The 16,988-nt window shown below is 47.1% G+C and overlaps 1 pseudogene; it reads right to left on the bottom strand.

Moving 5' to 3' along the window:
* Positions 1-14,185: 14,185 nt before the first annotated feature.
* On the bottom strand, positions 14,186-16,640 carry LOC119361511 (annotated as a pseudogene).
* Between the last annotated feature and the right edge of the window lie 348 nt (positions 16,641-16,988).

Raw genomic sequence — 16,988 nt, 5'->3', positions numbered from 1 at the left:
CTGTTTTAACATGGCACTTTTGGCTAAGCAGTGTTGGAGGTTGTTGTCTGAACCAAAATCGCTTTGTGCGAGAGTGTTGAAGGCTAAATATTTTCCTGAGGGTGACCTTCTGAATTGTAGTCTCAAGAAGGGTAGTTCTTATACATGGCATAGCCTATGGAGTGGGATACAGACTTTCAAGAGAGGGCATATATGGAGAGTAGGGGATGGCTCTCAAATAAACATATGGGAGGATCCCAACCAGCCCTACACGGGGAGTAATGACACCGAGGGGTAATATTGTCATCACATGTGTCTCTGAGTTGTTAGATGAAGAGAATTGAGTTTGGGATGAGCAGTTGCTTAATGAATTATTTTGGCCAGTCGATGTACATCGTATTCTGAATATACCTCTAGCTATAGGCATGATGAATGATTTTGTCTCTTGGCACTGCAATAAGAACGATATTTTTTCTATACGGTCAGCTTATCATGAAGAGTGGGAACACCAACACGGACGAAAGTTGAGAATGATAAGCTCAGTTCAATCCTCAAGTACTAGTCCTATTTGGTGTACCATTTGAAAATTAAGTGTACCAGCCAAGATAAAGATTCATGTGTGGAGAGCCTTACTTGAAGCCATCCCTTGTCTGGGGTTTGTAGCAAATAGACATATGATCACGAGTTCGCAATGTCCTATTTGCACTATCGATTGTGAGAGTATTAAACATGCCCTCTTCTTATGCCCACGAGTACAAGATTTGTGGTGCATCCTGGGTCTAGGACAATTGGTGGCTGAGGTATGTACGGCACAACGTGAGGGAGGATCAGTACTAGCTGACTTGTTTCGGCCCAAGAGCAGCCTACAGGCATCAATGGTGGGAGTCCAATGCAATGTACTGGTGGCAACCACTGTATGGTACGTGTGGTGGGAGCGTCGCCGCTACACCCACTAGGATTTTCTACAGGACCCGTCCAGATCCGCGCATGCTATTGCGGCTCTAGCTAAAAACTTCACAAGAGCAAAAAATAAGAACACAAAGATCAGGAGGCACGGCTGGGAGAGGCCACCCGAGGGAATTATAAAATTGAACCTCGACGCGGGATTTGAAATGGACAGCGGCTCTGGGAGTACAGGAGCTATCCTGCGAGATCACATGGGACATTTTTTAGCTGCTTCGTGCGAGGACATTCCCTTTGTGGAGGATGCAGCGACGGCAGAAGCAAGGGCTCTGAGAAATGGGTTGTTACTTGCTAATGATATGGGTTGCAACAAATTATATGTCGAAGCGGACTGCATGGAGGTGATTGATGTTATGCAGAACTGCGGGAACTCCCTCGGACCTGCGGCGGCTATCTATGAAGAATGTACTTTCTTAGCTCGTAATTTTAGTTTTATTGTTTTTAATCACTATCCTAGGGAGGCCAATATGGCGGCCGATGTGTTGGCTAGGAATTCGGAGACCTCTGGAACTATTGTTTGGAAGTCGGAGCGTCCGGGTTTTCTAGTGGACGTTCTATCAAACAATGTATCCTTATTTTCGCATGAAATATGAACCGTCATGATGGCTTTCCTAAAAAAGCAAGGAGATTTTTTTTGCGAAAATAAAGCAAGGAGAATGATTCTTTATTTTATCAATATACTAATATTGTGTGGCTTTTCCGCCAAAAAAACAAGTTGCGTACCTCGTCTGCTAGACTGCTACCAGTGCGGGTATAAGAGCAACTCCAACGGGCCGACCCAAACGGACAACGATTTTGTCCGCTTTTTGTTCGTTTGGGTTGGCGCGTGAGCTCAACGCTAGCGCGACCCATTTCGACGGCGTAAAAAAAGCTGAACGCAAGCATATTTAACACAAAAACTAAATTAATTAAACAATAAAGCCGGCCACGAAGGCCGGCAGGAGTCCACGCGTCCACATTAGCATTTAATGAAAATAAAAACAAACTAAAAAACTACGCGTCGACGCGCTGCCCTAGGCGTCGTCGTCGTCCTCGGGGTCCGTGAGGTCGATGAGCATCGGCGCCAGACCGGCCCAGCCAAACGCCGTGTTCCAGAGCGCGGCCATGTCAGGTGCGTGCTGTGCCGGCGCTGGTAGTGCCGCCTCCTGGGCCGCCGCGGCCTGGCGCGCCTCCTCCTCGGCCTCGGCGTCGCGCTCGAGCATCTCGAGGTACTCGCCGTCGTGGTGCTCCTCGGCCACCCGGATCTGCCGCCAGTGCTCGAGGTACGCCGCCTCTTGCTCCGGCGTGGCCCGCATCCAGACCGGCGGCGGCCTCACCCACTCACGCACTACTCCCGTCCAGGAGTAGCGCTCGATGGGCTCCGGCTGCGGCTGCGGCTGGAGCTCGGCTTTGGCGAGGCGGCGGGGAGGGACGGCGGGGAGGGTTCGCTAGGGTTTGCTTGCCGGCGACTGGGGAGCGAGTGTGGCCTAGATGGGGACGGGAACTGGATGAGGACGGCCCCGCCACACGGTCGGCTTAAAAAAGGACGACCGTCGTCGCTGACGCATGGGCCCGAGATCATAAATTAAGTTGACCAGCAAGGTGGCGGGTAGTTGGGCGACCGCCAGGTGGGGCCGCGGTGGACATCGAGAAGGCGCGTGTGGCGTCCGTTCCGCGTCCGTGCATACGCATTTGGGACGCAAATTTGAGCTGCAAATGCGTCAGCACGGACGCGTTTTGCGTTTGGGTCGGCGCATTGGGCCACTTCTTTTATCCGCGCGAATCCAAACGGACGGCGGCGGACGAAATGAATCGCTACGTTGGAGTTGCTCTAACGTTATGATGCACATCGGCTCTGTTCTTGCACATATAGATGATGCATCATCAATACCACGAGTAGTCATCATGTTATGATGCTATTACGCTCTATAAAAGTTGATACTACAATGGTGTTTTGGCTCCGGGAGCGCATGCTCCCACGTGAATAGTAAACAAAAAATATAGTAAATGTTTCTCAAAAAAATCTGATTTTTTTATAGATGTTCGTGTTAGTGTCGTAAGTATTCTTAAAAAAATTCATGCGAAATGGAGCAGCGGTGTTTTGCCCGTGAAAATAAATAAATTTCAGGTGACATTTTGGGGTAACATTTGCTGTTTATTTTGTTTATTTTCTTGCACGGGCAAAAATGTTTAATCTTTTTGCTTGCAAATTCATATGTAGCATTTGGATATGACAAAGAACACGTAGAATTTTTGTTGGTATATTTTTGACATTTAAAAAATATTTTCATGGGCAGGAACGCGCGCTCCCGGGAGCACCAACAGATTTCCGCGGGTATAACGTTATGTCTGAAGGGATGTACTACGAGTGCTTTGGTCAATACTAGATGATACCATGATCAAATGTTTTTTTTCCTATTATTATTTTGACAGTACCAGAAAAACACTTGTTAGTGCCGTTCCATTGTCTCAGTTATTATTTTCCTGAGCTGGCTGTATTTTCATTAATCCACCACGGTATGATAAGGTCTAGGGCAAACCTCGTATCTACACGCATACTGGGATCATATTAAGGTGCGTACACTAATTCATTAATTATAGTAGTATTTTCCTGATATGTATCCTCTCTGCCTAAACTATTTTAACCATGCTCAAAAGGTAATATATTTTTATTTAAATTGCCTGAGAATCAACCTTGAAAGAATGTGTTTGAGGCCACCTATGATTGAAGGAGTATTTCTTTTCTGTTTGGAATTCTTGTATTTATTACAAACTTCTATAAAATCTATCAGGTCTGTTTGCATTGCAATTTTCTAAATAGATGCGACTATGTTGTTTTGCTGGTTTGGTAGCCTGAAGTACGAACAATAGATTAATGTTTTTTCGCTTAAAGTGTTTCATAGTTTCTGTTATTTTTGTGGTTATTCTTAAGAACAAATTGTACTTGTTCGGAAGTAAGAACAAAATATCAAGGGATATGAAAGCATTTGCTCTTTGATCCAGATATCCCCACAAAATGATGACCTGTTGTTATACCCAAATCACCACAAGTATCATCATATCTTTGTGTCGTAGGTAGCTATAATTGCAAAGGGCCCGACCAATAAGAGGTGCTTCTAGGCTATTACAGCAATGGAAATCAACACCTTCCATGCGCATGAAAACACTGTGCCTTGCACTTGTAGTGCTGTTGTCAGCCGAGTTGTGCGCGTGAAGGCAATGGTGAGGCATAAGACATAATTAGTAGGAAATTTCTATGGGAGGAATCTTCCGTTAGCCGTGTGGGCTAACTGCTAGCACCCGCCGATGGCGACGCTAGCCGGTACGACGCCGACCGTCGCCTCTGCTAGGGAAGGACTAGGCCGAAGTCCATGGTTTCTGGCGCCGCTGTTCCATGCGAGATGCGTAAGGCCAGACGCCGCGGTCGAACGTCGGGAGACGCCACCGCCGCTCTCGTGCACCGAATGCCGTGGTGGGCCGAAGCCGTCTTCGAGAGGTCGCCTCGTCGGGCACCTCCGGCCTTTCTCTCCAGCGGAGAGACACACGTTGATAACGTAATAAAAGACAGAGTAAAATGGCAGGAATCGTTGTTCTCATTGATGATTGTGGTTACAATATATAGTCCACGAAGGGACGCTTCGTTCGTGAAGGAATGCTTTGTTCCCAAAGGGACGCCTACTACATCGGTCGTCTACCACTGGCGAATGGCGATACGGCAGACGGAATATTATGCCAGATATTTGACTGATGCCAAGGATAACCATGTCTGGATGCATGTTTGGTTGCAATTGTTAGAAATAGAGTTGTAAACGTTCTGGACATGTAATCTCAACTTCCTCTATCTCTATCCTCTCCCGTATCCTTCTATCTCTCCTTTAAGTTGTAACCACCGAATCCAAGAGATCGAGAGACATCTTGTAAACCACGGCAGAGGTTGTTTCTGCCCACAATCAATATATACGACGCGGCTCCTCCAAGGAGGAGTAGGAACGCTTCCACCAATTCTTTCATGGTATACAGAGCCAACCTCTTCCAATCGATCTAGCGTCCACAGAGAAAAACCAATCTACCTCGCCATGTCTTCCTCTTCTCCTGTCGCCCTTAACCTTGGAGCGCCACCCACCGAGAAGCTAGCAAGGGGAAACTTTCTCCTCTGGAAGGCCCAGGTCATGCCGGCCCTGCGAGGAGCGCAGGTCACCGGACTCCTGGATGGCACCGATGCAGCGCCCCCGAAGATGGTGGAGCAGCAGCAGTCGGACAAGAGCACATCCATGGTGCCCAACCCGGTCTACGGACCATGGCTGTCAAAGGACCAGCAAGTCCTCAGCTACCTGCTCAATTCCCTCTCCATGGAGATACTAGCACAAGTCGTCGGTAAGGAGAATACCTTCAATTTATGGACTGCACTTACGACTCTCTTCGCCTCGCAGTCTCAGTCTCGGATCACGAATCTGAGGATGGCCATCTCCAACACAAAGAAGGGAACCATGCCAAGCACCCTGTTCATGGCAAAGATGAAAAGTTTAGGAGATGAACTAGCTGCTGCTGGTCGGCCCGTCTCTGATCCGGAGATGGTCGACTACATCCTAGCTGGTCTCGACCGTGACTACGATCCAGTGGTTGCAGCGGTCGGCGCCATCAAGAACACAATCTCTGTTGATGATTTGTTTGCGCAGATTGCTACTTTTGATCAGAGAATGGAGATGCTAGGAGATGCTCCCGCTGGCGGCTACCACGGATCTGCCAACGCCGTCTACAGAGGGCGCGGTCAGAATCGGGGCAAGGGCCCCCGTGGTCGCGGCACCAGAGGGCGTGGGCGTGGGCGTGGGGATCGCTCATCCTCGTCTCCAGCCCGTGGTGGTGGTGGCGGCGGCTACCACCAGCGCTCACATCCACGACAGCAACAGCAGCAGGAGGATCGTGACTTTCCAGAATGTCAGATCTGCTACAAGCACCATGCCGGCGGCGCTAGGGTGTGCTGGCATCGTTACGATGACGACCACCAAGAAGAAAAAAGGGCAAACGTGGTCACCACCAACTCTTATGGTGTTGATACTAATTGGTATGCAGATTCTGGTGCAACCGAACACATCACGGGGGAGCTCGACAAATTAACGATGAGAGAGAAGTATCATGGTGGCGACCAAGTGCACACGGCAAGCGGTTCTGGTATGGAAATCACTCATATTGGAAATTCAATTGTTAAAACCCCCGTTAAAAATTTACATCTAAACAATGTTCTACATAGTCCTCAAGCATCAAAGAATCTTATCTCAGTTCATCGCTTTGCTCTTGATAACAATGTTCTTATCATATTTTATCCTTACTCTTTTGTTATCAAGGATTTGGCAACGAGGAGAGTCATCCTTAGAGGAAAGTGTGAGGGGGGCCTCTATCCACTTATATCATCGTCATCATCATGGTCGAATAAACAAGCCTGGAGTGTCACCAAGCCAACTTCAGCAAAGTGGCACAGTCGCTTGGGTCATCCATCCTCAGTCATCGTTCAGCATGTCCTTAGCAAAAATAAACTTCCCTATGAGTCTAGTGTTGAGTCAGTTTGTGATTCGTGTCAACAAGCTAAAAGTCATCAATTGCCATACCCTATTCCTACCAGTGTATCCACAGCTCCATTACAACTTATTTTTTCAGATGTGTGGGGGCCAGCCCCCACATCAGTTGGTAGATTCTCATATTATGTAAGCTTCATTGATGACTATAGCAAATTTACTTGGATTTATTTGGTAAAGAAACGATCTGATGTTTTTCAAGTCTTTAGCAATTTCCAGAATCTTGTTGAACGACAATTGAACTCCAAAATTCTTGCCATGCAAACTGACTGGGGTGGTGAATATGAGAAACTTAATTCCTTCTTTCAAAAAATTGGAATATCACACCATCTCTCTTGCCCCCATGCTCACCAGCAAAACGGTTCAGCTGAACGCAAACACCGTCACATTGTTGAAGTAGGACTACCATTGCTAGCCAATGCTTCTATGCCTCTAAAATTCTGGGATGAAGCCTTTCTCACAGCTACATATCTCATCAATATTCGTCCTAGTAAAGTCATAAAATTTGAGGTGCCCATCACACGCCTTTTTGGTATTACTCCCGATTACACATCCCTTCGCATCTTTGGTTGTGCATGCTGGCCAAACCTCAGACCATATAACACACGCAAACTTGCGTTTCGTTCAAAACAATGTGTCTTCTTAGGTTACAGTCCTATGCACAAGGGAGTAAAATGCCTTGACGTCTCCACAGGCAGAGTCTATATCTCTAGAGATGTTGTGTTTGATGAATCCGTTTTTCCTTTCAAATCTCTCCATCCAAATGCCGGTGCCCTTCTTCGCAAGGAAATACTCCTTCTTCCACGTAACCTCCAGAGTTTTGATCACGGGGGAGACAACAATTGTGATAACCAATATGATAGTAACCATGCTAGTTCTAGTCTTTCTCTCATGCCTGTGCAGGTCCTTGAAGAAAATGGCGCAGAAAATGGTCAAAATGATCAAAATCTGGCAGGAAATGATGCTATATTGCATGTAGATGGAGAAGAGGGAGCAGGCGCGCCATACGAGGATGATTCGGAGGCGCCTGGCACGCCTGCGCGTCCATCAGCCTTGGATCACGCGCGATCTGCGCTGAATCCCACGCCGAACAGTGGACAGCGGGGCCGGGCGGTGACAACCCAGTCCGGCGCAGCCACGTCATCACGTGGTGGAGCGAGCGCGCGCCTGCGGCCGACAGCCCCTGGACCAGCGGGCGCGTCAGTAATCGGTGCGGGATCGTCTGCGCAGGAAACGAGCATGGACTCCAGCGAAAACAGTGCAAGTACGGCCACATCAGATGCCACACGATCGTCTGCGTCAGCTCACTTGGAATTGTCTGCCGCAACGCATGCAACGAGCCTGGAAGGCTCTTCTGGATCATCTGCAGCCAGCCGAAATACACAACCTCCTGTGCAGCAGCAAAAAGTTGCTCCTTTGAGGGCTACGACTCGGTTGCAGAAAGGTATTAGAAATCCAAAAATAAGGACTGATGGTACTATACCATATGGCATGTTGTGTATTTCAGGTGAACCAACAAAATTGGATGATGCATTTGACGATCCCAAATGGAGAAAAGCAATGGATGAAGAATATGTTGCACTTATGAAGAACAAAACATGGCATTTGGTGCCAAATCAGAAAGGTAAAAACATCATTGATTGCAAATGGGTTTATAGAATCAAAAAGAAGGCAGATGGCTCCATTGACAGCGTTTAGTTGCAAAAGGTTTCAAGCAACGCTATGGTATTGATTATGAGGATACTTTTAGCCCTGTTGTAAAAGCTGCAACTATACGACTTGTTCTGGCTATTGCTATATCCAAAGGATGGAGTCTGAGACAGCTAGACGTACAGAACGCGTTCTTGCATGGTGTTCTGGAAGAGGAGGTCTATATGAAGCAACCACCTGGGTATGAAAATAAACAAAAACCTTACCATGTGTGCAAACTTGACAAGGCACTTTATGGTCTGAAGCAAGCGCCTCGAGCATGGTACTCCAGGTTGAGTTCAAAGTTAAAGCATCTTGGTTTCATTGCATCTAAAGCTGACACCTCTCTCTTTATTTACAACAAGGCAAACACCGTCATTTTCGTGCTCATATATGTTGACGATATCATAGTTGCAAGTTCCTCACAAAGTGCTACTAATGCTCTTTTGCATGATCTAAGTTCAGAGTTTGCCTTGAAGGACCTTGGTGATTTGCATTTTTTCTTAGGCATTGAAGTCAAGAAGATTCAAGATGGAGTAGTGTTGAATCAAGAAAAATATGTCACCGAACTTCTGACTCGCATGGGAATGAAGGATTGCAAGCCTTCACCCACACCACTATCTTCTTCGGAGCAACTCTCAGCACATGAAGGGGAGCCTCTTAAGGAAGAAGAAATCACAAGGTATAGGAGCACTGTTGGAGCACTACAGTACTTAACCTTGACACGGCCAGATATTTCTTTTGCTGTCAATAAAGTGTGTCAGTATTTGCATGCTCCTACATCCATTCATTGGACAGCTGTGAAAAGAATTATACGATATGTTAAGCACACTGCAGGCTTGGGACTTCAGTTCAGACGCTCTAACTCTACACTTGTCAGTGCTTTCTCTGATGCTGATTGGGCAGGTTGTAGTGATGACAGAAAATCAACTGGAGGATTTGCAGTTTTCTTTGGCTCTAATCTTATTTCATGGAGTGCCAGAAAACAAGCAACAGTATCAAGATCAAGTACAGAAGCTGAATATAAGTCTCTAGCAAATGCTACTGCTGAAATTATTTGGTTGGAGTCATTGCTTGCAGAATTGGGAATAAAGCAACAACGCATCTCATGTCTATGGTGTGATAACTTGGGTGCTACCTATCTATCGGCTAACCCTGTGTTCCATGCTAGAACAAAGCACATTGAAATAGACTTTCACTTTGTGCGAGAAAGAGTTGCAGAGAAGAAGTTAGAGATACGATTCATTCCTTCGAAAGATCAAGTTGCAGATGGGTTCACCAAAGCCTTGCCAGTCAAGTCATTTGAAGAGCTCAAGAACAATCTTAATATAGGATAGTTGAGATTAAGAGAGGATGTTAGAAATAGAGTTGTAAACGTTCTGGACATGTAATCTCAACTTCCTCTATCTCTATCCTCTCCCGTATCCTTCTATCTCTCCTTTAAGTTGTAACCACCGAATCCAAGAGATCGAGAGACATCTTGTAAACCACGGCAGAGGTTGTTTCTGCCCACAATCAATATATACGACGCGGCTCCTCCAAGGAGGAGTAGGAACGCTTCCACCAATTCTTTCAGCAATGTTAGCTATATTCTGAAAAACTGACAAGACGTTTTTCTAGAGATGAAGTACAGGAAAAAAGATTGTTTATCTGCGGTGTTATCTAATTTAACTCTATCTGATACTATCTCTTTCTGTGGGACACAGAAACTTCAGTGTTATCTCCTTTTCAAGAGATGAAGTACGGGGAAAAGATTATTTACCTGCACTGCTAGCTAAATTTTACTGGATCTGATGCTCACTCGTTATCTGAAACATGACAAAACTGATACCGGAAATGAACGAATATCATAGCTAATATTTCATAATCTGTCAAACCAACAAGCAAGGCAGAGACAACGACATAGCAAGTTCACTAAAGTGGAGGCATCACAAATAACCAAGCAAAAATGCATGCGGGTTAACACTACTCTGGCAAAGACCATCTTAATTTGCCAAAAGCCCGTGGAATGGATCGGAACACAACAAAAACAGCAACATTCAGCAGAAAAGGAATTTCCAGTAGTGGATGAAGGTGACTGCCATCTCTCGTTAATTCCAGCAACACCTATCCATCTTCATCAAAACGTGCATATTATTGGTCCGATCCTATAATTGACTAACTAGGTACCACTTAAATGTACCATGTTTAGATAGTGTTAATCAATCTACTCTTTATGTCATCTCCCACATGAGAAGAGAGGGATATAAAGGCCCAATGCATCTCGTACAACACCGGAGGTGTGAATTCACAGGCGCCACCACAGTGTGTACGATAGCAGGTGCGGCAACAGGTGCTACTGCACGAGTCTGTTGGAAACCAGCGGGTGCCCCTTAAATGCTCCGGTCTTTCATCTTTGAGATACACTGGCATGTTCTCCTTACTCTTGAGGTCGACAGTGGAGAAGGCACCGCCTTGCTCAACAAGTAAAGCACCTCTGCTCTCTGCAAAGAAGACAAGGTCTATTCTCTTGCTCCCAAACTTGGCTAGCTCAGAGCATTGCCACACACCTTGGTCATGGCTGCCATCGTCTTGATCTTGCTTGGTCCAAAGATGAGCCACACCATTCCTTTCAATAGTAACAAAGGAAAATCTTCCTTCTTCTCCGGCAACGCATGGGATGGGCGATGTTATGATATCACTGACATTGGTCTGGATCTTGGCCATAGAGACATGTGATGTGTCTGCGCTTATGTTAAGTGCGTAGATCTGGTTTGCAATTTCATCCTTGAACAACCAGTGCACACTACCGTGCGCGATGACTCCAGTGCATGGGGCCATACCTGCTGAGCCCGAACGCTGGGCAACACTTGACCGGCATACTCCAACCACGGGGTGTGTCCGAGCGGTAGGCGGAGGCGCATACAAAACCATTGAGATGGTCACTGTAAATTAGTAACACTTGAAACTTGGGCGGCGACATGTGGTCCACCAAGTTACCGTCACCGCTCATGTGGTCCGCGGCGGTGAGAATTGCGTAACCTTTCAGAGTGCGGTCCAAGTACTCGGTCATGTCGAAGGGAGGTGGCGGGAGAAGATGTGTGCTCGTCTTGTCGAGCAGAGGGCGGCACACTGCCAGATGGAGCTTCTCCCGCCTACGGTGGTTGTCGCTATCGCTGACATCAGGTGAGAAGGATGGCAGGACACGCGCGAGGAGGTAACCACGGCGCGCCGCCAATGGCCTCGCGCAGTCGAACAGCCTGTGGAAGTTGGTGCCGGCGGCGACCAGCGAGTCCAAGGCAAGACGCTCCTGCATGTTGTCGAGACCGGCGTGCAGGCTCAGAAACCACGGAGGCCTGTATAGGCTGATGTCTTTCCCCGAGGCCGAGGGGCGCCGGGCCATGTCGTCGTCGGGGTAATAGTCCTGGGAGAAGATCCCGGCGAGGACGGACGGTCGGCGGCGGAGGAAGTCCCGATCGGTGATGAGGCGGCGCCACCGCTTGCATGTGGCCGCGCAGCGGAGGAGGTCCCTCAGGCCCCGCACGCGCGCCAGGATCTCGCGGAGGGCGTCGTCCCCGATCTCGACGCCGGCGCGGCGTCGTACGCGTGCATCGGCCATCGATCGATCTCGGTTTGCTAGCTAGGGCCGGGCACGATCGATCGATCGATCTGTATGTATTCGTCGACCGAGGTGGCGTGGAATTCGTTACATGCACGGATCAACGTACTCGTGTGCACCTTACGATGTATATTTACATGTTTTTCTTTTTTTTTGGATGGACATACGTAGAGGGCAAAACTATGGAAGTTTGTTACGGATGGGAGCCTACGTAGATTTCCACAATGGGCCCTCTTGAATCCAATTTCTTTAAACAATATAGTCAGGTACCACTTCTCTTTCCTCCCTCAAGAAAAGGCGGTGTCGTCACCCGTCCGCCTCATCTCCGATGGCCTTTGGACCATGGAGGTGCAGAGGACCTCGGCCTCCCGCCGACGGGAGGGACCCCGTTCTCGTTCTCGTTAGTTTCAACGTCTTGGTTAGGGCTGTGTTGGGGCGGTGATGTCCCTCGGTAAATAATATCTCCTACGTTCCATTCTTGTCGCAATGCTGCGTCTAGCTTCGTTGGAGGGTGTGTGGAGGTGTGTCTCTGTCGGATCTCATGAGATTCGGTCGGTGCTATTCTTCGTTGGATTTTTTTGGTCTGCTCTTCGTTCGCCTTCGTTTGGGTGTTTACAAGTTTCATCCTTCCAATCTATGACTTTATACATCAGTGATGGTTGCTACTCCGGTGCGTTGGTCCTATGTGACCTTAGCACGACAACTTCTCGACTATTTACTACAACAAGGTTTGCCCGGCTCCGACGAAGGAAGAAAGATGGGGACAATGCGTCTTCTGCTCGCTCCAGTGCTTGTAGTCGTCGCTAGATGGCCCACGGATCTGGTTGTGATTTTTATTACATATGGTGTTCTTTGTACTACCATGATTGAGAATGAATAGATAGCAAGTTTTCTCGCAAAAAACTAATAAAGAAACATCATAAATGACGCAGCTCACAAGTAGCATGCTAGAACCTTAAACAAGAGACGTTCAGATCTGGGAGTGTTTTCCCAGAGTGGAGTGCTTGTTTTTGTGTTGTCTCTTGTTCGAACCCCATCTGCGGCAGCTTTTTTCATTATACTTGAGAGTTTTTCATGCAATTAAATAAATTATGAGGGTCTTTTCTGCAAAAAAAAACTGGCGTGTTGCGGTCACCCAACGCTTTGTTCACTCCGAACCACTGATATGTGGGCCATCGCCAGGCTGGTGCGCCAAGTGGACATGCCATACGGTTGTATACAAGCGAAGAGACCGTATTTGGACGCGAACACAAGTTGGATGACCACAAATCTATATTTTTAAAGTTTAGCACCAAACTGAACATCGAGCGCAAGTTCTCTATGACTCTTGGTGATATTACCTCAAAAAAGAAAGAGTAGCAACAGGCGCGTAGATCGGACCTACGTGGTTACTCGGTTTTCGGTCCGTTCAGGTGCCCGAGGGACACACCCGAATTCACCGGGCTAGGTTCGGTTCAAATGCTTTTCTGGTTCTGGTGAATTCGGGTTCGGTGCCGGTTAGTTCGGTTCAGGACATCGGTTTTCGGATTATATGCCCAGCCCTACCTGTAGGCATCGAGGAGAGCCTGTGCTGATATATTTCCTTTTACAAATCTACTCCCCCGTGTGTCAGCACGGCCCACGAACGAAACATTTTTTTTTCACCGTTGACAACTTAAATTAGTACCGCAAGTTAACTACCTAAAACAACAGGGACTATTTTGTTAAAATGTCGTGACGGTGAGCGAGCAGAAGCAATAGGTGCTTTATTATCATTAGGTAAAGATAAAGATTGATGAACGAGGCTTATCTCGTGTATGCATACATCGTGGAGAATATACAGGAGGAGAGGAGATAGGGGAGATTTAAACACGAACATTACATTGGTGGAATCTCTAACAAATTTCCTAAGAACCTTATCCTATGCAAATGACGCAACTAGACTAGAAGATATTTCAACACATGTTTCCACTCTGCAATAGTGAATCGATGATAACCAATTAGAACTCTGAAATATTTAATCGGGAATTTGCCTTATCCACAACTAAACAGGTCGGTTCTCCAAAACAAAACAATTCAGTTTTATAGAAGTTGGTCATACATTTTTTTTGTATGGAAAAATTCACTAGTGTTGGAATCTTATTTCATCTACCAACATTTCAAAATCAATTCATGTCATATCTAGTTTTGAGGGTGGGAGGCTATCAAATGCCACATTTTTGCCAAACCTCTTTGGTAGTGTTCATATATTTAGTTTCGGACGCTCCTAGAATTGTGAAGGTAAACTTAATGTGATCAAATTTAAATTACGTCTATCATATGAAAATCAACTGAAAACATAACTTAATCTCTACTTAAATTTGATTTAATTTGTCTTCAAGTCGCTATTCTTTCAGAACTACAGTACATTGTACCAGCACTTCCGGCATCACTCATATCCTGCCTCACCCATATCATTGTACAGCTCAACTGTCCAAGTAGCATGACTGAAAGTTGGTAATAGGCAGGAACTGAAAGCAGTAAAACGACTTGGAAAGCAGAGTTCTGAGAAGTGATAAGAAGCCAAATACAAGAATTAGTTACTACAATATCCATAGTCTAAAGCATAGGAGATCCGGTACACACTTAGTTGAGGTCGATATAAAGGTAAGAATTCCATTATAGTATTACATTATAACAGAGTAAACTGATATGATATGAACTTGAAACTCGGGTAATAGCACAGTTTATTTCCTGGTCAGTTGAACAGATGCTTACCAAGTGAAGACCAAAGGGTTAATAGAATCTGCATCCGAGTATTGACTGGTACTAAAGATTCATTCAGGGACGGCCTCGTGTGCTAGGTGTTGGCGCCGCCTCCTCGCAGTGCCGCTTCTTCTTCTACCTTGAGCTGGCTCTCACAGCTCTCTTGTGGTTTCTCTCTATCTTCTTCTCTTGTACCTTCTCTCAAGAACACACACACACACACGCATGGACCAAGGAGGAGCACGAAAGCTTTGCGATAGGCTCTTCTCCTTGGCGAACACACAGGCAGTGGCGGAGCTTGAGAATAATTCAAGAGGGGGCCATTAGTCAAAAGGAACCAAGTTAATAGGGAAGGAGGGGCTATTTTGTAGTTTAAACACTAATTAGGCTCATGATGTAGCTTGTTCTTCAATGGATGCAAAAAATAAGGGGGGGCCATGGCCCCTGTTGGTCTCCACTAAGCTCCGCCACTGCACACAGGCTACATATTTTCTGCTGGACCTCTCGGCTCCTCTTTCATTAACTCAGTACATATATACACAAGGACCCATGCACAGCCCAGCCACCATGCTCGGCCACTAACCATGATCTCACGCAATAGTCCACTAACCACTAACTCCACGCACGCACTACCACCGGCCATCACACTTGACTCAGCCAACACTTGCACATGCACTAACTAACTGATGCATGAACCTTGCTACTAACGACTAACCTGGTCTTCCTCTCCTAGAATCACTCTAGGCATATGACCCGGCCAAAGCATGCATGCAAACATAGATAGCTGACCGAATCACTCGGTTGGTCCTCATGCATCTCCTTCCGCTCCAGCTTCCGCATGCAGCACCACATCACACGGTCACGGGCATCTCACCAAGCTGTTGCACCTCATAGCATCTCAGCATCTCGCCTCCTCCGCACACCTTCGCTGAAACTTGAGAGGACTCGCTACTCCTAGATCATCTAAGTTACATGCACGACTCAAAACAAATATGCAGATACAAAATATCAAGATTAGTGCTAACACTAGGTTGCTTGAGATCAATAGGAGTGTCCTCAAGATACCAAAAAGAACACTGATGAAGGAGAGCACTGCAGCGATGGTTTTGTAGTTTCTGTAGAAAAACTTGTGCACCTTGATCCACATCCACCGCTTGACCCTGTAATCCTCTATATCTTCCAAGAGGCGAACGTAGAGGGGGCCGCCACTAATGTGCTTGATGAGGTTCTTGAAGAACTCGAGCGTCTGCTTGTTGGTGAGTTCTCCTTGCACGAGATGCTTCGATCGCAGCCTGTGCACATCCTCCTCTCGATCCATAAGCATTGCTAGGACAGCAAGGTAAGAGCAGACAATTGGCGTTTCAATGGAGCTCAAAAATTCTGTAGCGATGCATACCTCCAATGCGGCCATGTTGATGAGCCAGGACGTTCTCATTTCATCCAGCAACAGCGGCGCCACGAAGATCTGGCCGGAGATAGGCCTTTTCTTGATGCCCATGTCCCAGAGCTTTGTTGTCCTGCTTGCTGTGAGTGTTGTCCCCATCTCTGCAAGTTCGGCGGCACCAACAGCTTTTCAAACTGGCCGCCTGATAGCTTCATCAGACATGCGATGTTTGCGTTCAATAGTTCTGCCCCCTGTTTTGTAGAACCGGAGGAGGCTAATGAGATGTGGTGGCACGAAGTCACCCAACTCAAAATCTCCGTGATTCTCACCCCAGCGGAGCTGTAGAGTGCGTCCCATCCTGGCAATTCCGTACAGAACTTGCTTCTCTGTGTCTAGGAACTTCATGAGGGTATCTAGTACCGTCCATGGCAGCTGAGTTCTCCAGTAGCATTATGTCATTGCTGATGCAAACTTGATTTGATTCAAAACAACATAGCAACGACGAATACAAAAGATTGCGGCTGTAACACATGCGAATGTACTGCAGCAAGAAGCAACCGTCAAGAAACAACATGTCCGCAAACTCAGCATCACCGATACGCGCTGTTGCCATCACGTCAGCGTAGAAGCTGCGGGCGTCACCTACGAGAGAGAGGACTGCCATTTTCATCGCCGCATATGAGAAACGGTATTTGAGATGCTCATGGCAATCCAAGATGTAGTGGTATGCGGCCACAGGCTTCACCTTCTCCATCTCCTTGAGATGCTCCGAGGCTCCGAGCCTCTATGGTAAGGGCCGATGGCCACCACCTTGGGGACAATGTACCTTGAGCCGAGGCCTCGTAGGCCTGTGGGGAATCTACGGATCTTGTGGTTTACTCGGGCCTAAATCACACTCAAAATCTTGTGCTGCTTTTCTACACATCTTATCAACCATGGTTCTTCCCATCTCCATCTTGCCGAGATAATCACCATCCTCCAATTCACACGTTGCAATCACATCTGTGGCGAATTCGGGCTCACGTCGAGCTAGGGAAGCCGGAACTTTGTTGGGCGTCGCCTTCTTGCTCCTGTCGCTGGAAGAGAGAGTCTATGCGGCGGG

The sequence above is a fragment of the Triticum dicoccoides genome, chromosome 2B (genome assembly GCF_002162155.2).
Source record: "Triticum dicoccoides isolate Atlit2015 ecotype Zavitan chromosome 2B, WEW_v2.0, whole genome shotgun sequence".
Classification (NCBI taxonomy): domain Eukaryota; kingdom Viridiplantae; phylum Streptophyta; class Magnoliopsida; order Poales; family Poaceae; genus Triticum; species Triticum dicoccoides.
The sequence above is the reverse complement of the archived record's forward strand: the minus strand, read 5'-3'. Positions and strand labels throughout refer to the sequence as shown.